The sequence below is a fragment of the Carettochelys insculpta genome, chromosome 32 (genome assembly GCF_033958435.1).
Source record: "Carettochelys insculpta isolate YL-2023 chromosome 32, ASM3395843v1, whole genome shotgun sequence".
NCBI lineage: Eukaryota > Metazoa > Chordata > Testudines > Carettochelyidae > Carettochelys > Carettochelys insculpta.
The window spans coordinates 10,090,412-10,095,713 of record NC_134168.1 but is presented as its reverse complement, the minus strand read 5'-3'; positions in this window follow the sequence as shown (position 1 = coordinate 10,095,713).

Genomic DNA, 5,302 nt, shown 5'->3' with positions numbered 1-5,302 from the left:
TTTAACAACATTAGATTAGCACTCTGGTTAGGGGTAACCTGATGGATGGTGTGTCTTGTGCAGTTTTGGATACAACAAGAAATCAATTGAAAACACACAACGATTATTAGAATTCCAAATAGGATAGTCAGGATTCCTTGAAACAACCAGTTTCCCAGGTTGAGAGGAAGTTTATCTTTCCATACCCGGTTCGCCATTCTCCAACCTTGTTTGAATAGTCCCATACACCATGGGACACGATGTATTGGAGACAGCTGCTCGTCCCTAGATTCAGCCCTGTCCCATTACACACCCAGCACCAGTGGCCCTTTCCTTTCACCACACTTATAAGTTTAGGAACATATGTTTTTCCCAGCCCCCAAGTGTCATTTTCCTTCCATGTCCTTTTAAGTGGATAGGGTTCTCCAGCAAGCTCTGAGGAATTCAAAGGGATTGCCATGGTGGGGATACTAGCTTGTGAGTGAGCTGGGATGTGGCTGCAGACCCAGCAATTAGAAATATTCAGGATCTGGGCTATCTGCACCTGTTGTTGGATGAAAGAATTGTCACTGTCACTCTGGACTCCCCAGACCCTCAGGACACAGTAGCTGAGGATTAAGCTTCTCAAAGGACACATGTTGGAAGCAGGACCCTTTCTGGTTCTGACAACCCCTTTCGAGGGAACCGCAGTCACGGTTTTACGTCCACCAGGCAGCAGGCGCTAGGCTCACTACTGCTTCTTGTTTGTTGGGTCCTGCTGTCTGCTTACCCTCTGCTTCTGGCAACCCTTACGAGAGCGCAGATTGTAAGGTATTGCAGGCTGTTCCTCTTTGTCTTCTGGGGTTGAAGCTGGTTCTGCGTGGTCTTGCAGAGGTGCTTGGTCCCCTGGAGGTGGCGCTGGCTTACACTGTGAGGCGTGGATTCATGCAGCGATGCCGGATAATTTCACTGCTGTCTGGGTGGTGAGCAGTACCTGGTATGGACCCTTCCACCGGGGTTCCAAGGCGTGCTTCCGAAGGTGGTGCCGCAGGTAGACCCAATCACCAGGCTCAAGAGTGTGACAGGCAGCAGAGGTGGGTTCCGTCGGCCAAGCTGCTCGCACCTGCGAATGGAAGGAGCTCACAGCTTGCATTAACCCTTTGCAGTACTGGAGGAGCGTGCTGTGAGTTAGGTTTAGGTCTGGGGCTGGGGTAATAGTAGCCATTGTTCGCATAGGGCGTCCCATGATGATTTCAAATGGACTCAATTTGTGTCTCTGGGATGGGGATGACCGAATTTCCATAAGGGCCAGTGGTAAAGCAGCTGGCCAGTTTAACCCTGTGGAACTACAGATTTTTGCCAGCTTATTTTTAAGCACACCATTTCGCCTTTCAACTGCCCCTGCACTCTGTGGATGGTAGGGGCAGTGCAACAGGTGGGTGACATGTAATACCTGGTTTAGATGTTGAACAATTTTTCCAGTAAAATGTGTTCCCCGGTCACTAGACAAAGTGGCAGGAATTCCCTTGGTAGGGATAATGTGGTTTAACAGACATTTTGCAACAGACAGTGAATCAGCTTTGCGACAGGGAAAGGCTTCAATCCAACCCGAACACAGACATATTATAACTAAAATGAATTCATATTTCTGACACTTTGGCATTTGTACAAAATCAAGTTGCCAGTGTAGGAAAGGTGCTTGAGGCAAACCCCGGAACCCTTGTGTTACTTTTACAGATTTGCCTACATTGTGGCTTTGACAAGTAACACAAGTGGCACAGTGGCGGGTTGCAAAGGAGCTGAAATGGGGAGCCCACCACCCCGCCTTACTCATAGCAGAGACCATCCCCTCCTTGCCGACATGCGAAACACCATGTAGCAGGGCGGCTAGAGACGGGTAGAGTGAGAGGGGGGCTACAAAGGTACCGGTGGGCGATCGCCAAAGGGAATCAGAATGCAAAGAGCAACCCAAAGCACTCCAGGAGTCTTTCTCTGTTTCTGGGGCAGAATCCTGGAGCTGAGCGAGATGAGACAGGGATGGTGGCGTTACAGAGACAGAGAGGGGACCAAGAAACGCTTCTGGTGAAGGTTTTATAGTGGCGGCATGTTTTGCAGCAGCAAGTGCATTACCTTTTGCCACCTCGGTGTCTGCCGCTGAGTGGCCAGTACACTTAACAATTGCCAAGGCAGACGGTAGTAAAACTGCATACAGGAGGGCGGCAATGTAGGGGCCATTCTCGATAGGGGTACCAGTAGAGGTAAGAAAACCTCGAGCCTGCCAGAGGGTGCCAAAGTCATGCACAACCCCAAAGGCATACCGAGAATCAGTAAAAATAGTGGCAGAGAGCCCCTCGGCTAGAAAGCAGGCACGGGTTAGGGCAATCAGTTCAGCCACCTGGGCAGAGGTCACAGAGGGTAAGGGCGCAGCTTCTATGGTTTCAGAGAGAGAGACCACAGCGTACCCTGCAAGAAGGTGGCCTTGGTCATTTCTATAACAGGACCCCTCAGTGAATAATACCAAGTCAGAGTTAGGGAGAGGTACATCTGAAAGGTCGGGGCGCGGGACAGTGATAGCAGAGACAGTTGCAAGGCAGTCATGGGGTTCACCATCACTAGGTAAAGGAAGGAGGGTAGCAGGGTTTAACCGGGAGCAGCGCTTAATAGTGATATGTGAGGCTGAAAGCAGCAAAAGTTCATACCTAGGTGAGGCGAGCAGAGGAGAGGTGAGCAGTGTTGCATTGCAGAAGGAGAGTTTCCACAGAATGGGGAACCATGAGAGTGAGAGGAGAGCGGAGGACAAGGGACTCAGACATCTCGACCAGGCGCGCTGCAGCAGCTACAGCGCGTAGGCAAGGGGGTAAACCCTGGGCTACAGGGTCCAAGGTTGCAGAGAAAAAAGCCACCGGGCGATTTCTGTCACCGTGCTCCTGAGTAAGAACCCCGAGGGCACAAGCAGATTGTTCATGACAGAAAAGGGTAAAAGGTTTGTCATAGTTAGGTAACCCTAAGGCAGGGGCAGAGGCTAAATTCTGCTTAAGGGAGATGAAAGCAGCATTTGCTTCGAGTGGCCATGGCATGGGGTTAGGTACAGAGGATCGAGTGAGTTCTTGGAGCGGTTTAGCCAGAGAAGCATATTGGGGGATCCATTGCCTACAGAACCCTGTCGTGCCTAAGAATTTTCTGACCTGGCGTGGAGAGCAAGGCTGGGGAAAGCTAAGGATGGCTTGTACCCGGGCTGGAGAGAGTGTACGGGAGCCCTGGCAGAGAAGGAAGCCTAGGTATGTGACAGAGGTTTGGCAGAGCTGCAATTTTGTGCGAGAAGCCTTATGACCCTTGTTCGCTAAAGCTGTGAGAAGTGTTAGTGAATCAGTTTCTGAGGCAGACAGAGAGGGGGAGCACAGGAGTAAGTCGTCCACATATTGGATCAGTGTGGATCCTGATGGGAAAACCAGATCAGCGAGATCCCTGGCTAGGGCTTGAGAAAAATAGGATGGACTCTCTGTATACCCCTGGGGAAGGGTAGTCCATGTATATTGCTGACCCTTGTAGGAGAAGGCAAAGAGATACTGGGATTCAGAGTGAACTGGGACAGAGAAGAAAGCGGAGCACAAATCTACAACAGTAAAGTGGGTTGCATTTGGAGGAATAGACGCTAGTATTGTAGCGGGGTTAGGAACCACTGGAAAAGAAGGTATGACAATACGGTTAATAGCTCGAAGGTCTTGAACAAATCGCCACGATTTGCCATCAGCCTTTTGAACTGGGAGGATAGGGGTGTTACAGGGGCTGGAACAAGGGACAATAATTCCTTGTTCTTTTAATGCAGATATAAGTGGAGCAATCCCAGCCTCTGCCTCAGGATTCAAAGGATACTGAGACAGGCGAGGCAGAGGTTTGGAATTGTCTACAGTAATCCGAACTGGGTCAGTATTTAATCGGCCCACTTCAGATGGGTGAGATGGCCATAGGGAGGAAGGAACCTGAGAGATTAGGTGCTCTAGGGACGGAGTTAAGGGACAGCAAGGGACCGGAGTGGAGAGGGAAGTTTCAGACAGCAGGGAGGCTACAGAATCACATAAGGAAGACTGAGGGATTTGCAGATAGACACCATCTGGGGAGCAATAAATAGAACAGCCAAGTTTGCATAGCAAGTCCCGTCCCAGAAGGTTTGCAGGGGTGGAATCAGAGAGGAGGAGTGCATGCTCCTCAGAGAGGGGACCGACCTGAACAGACAAAGGTTTTGAGAGGGGAAAAGAGGTAGTGATCCCTGTAATGCCAACAGCAGACACAGATTTTCCAGATCGGGGAACCACAGGCAAGTCAGTGGTGCGGATTGTAGAAAGAGAAGCTCCAGTATCAACAAGGAAAGGGAGAGAGAGATCATTTACAGTCAGGACACATTCTCCAGTAGGGGACAGAGGTAATAAGGGCGCTAAAACTTTCTGAGGTTCCCCAGCATCCCGTCATTGTTGGGGTGAAAAATAGGGTTGGGGATCAGCTGGAGGAACCAGCGGGGGGTTCACTTGATTTCTCATACAATTATTAGGTCGTCTTGGACACTCTTTTTTTCCAGTGTCCAGGCTGTTTACAGTAGTTACAAACCCCAGTTAATCCAGCCCCCCGCCCCCTTCCGCAACCCCGTCCCTGCCCCCGGTGTGGTCTGCTTAGTCCTGAATAATGCTGTGTCTGCAGAGCCATTAACTTTTGGGAGGACTGTTCCTCCTTTCCTTTTAAAGTGCGGTGGCAATGCTCTGCCACTGCCAGCAATTTGTCCATGGTTTCAGTCTCCCATCCCACACTTATTTGTTTTAACATGCTGCCTGTGGCAGGGAGAAGACCATCAACAAATGCATGTGCCAAGGCCCCCTGCCCATTTACATCAGGCTCTTGTATTCCTGAATGTTGTAGGAAAATATCAGTTAGCCGGGACCTATAGTCGCCTGGGCTTTCTCCTTGCCCTTGCTTACAGCAACGTATTGCTGTCCAGTTTGTTTTAGGAGACCACACTTTGGGAATGGCTTGATGCAGGCGCTTCCAAAGAGCCATACACCGGTCTCTGTATGCCGAATCTGGGCCAGTACTTTTTATGGTTGAGTGGCGTGCCTCAGCTGGCCAGTCTGCGGCAGCCAACCATTTATCATAATAACTGGCAGAAGCTAACAATTTGCACAGTTGGAGGAGATCTGTCTCAGTGGGTTCATAGGTTTCACAGATTAACAGAAACTCCTCAGCAAATTTGACAGAGTTTTCCTGTGGTTTGGGAAAACCTTTAACTATAGATAAAAGTTCCGTACGAGTCCAGGGCTTATAATCCCATATGGACTCACTTTCTCCCATCTGAAGG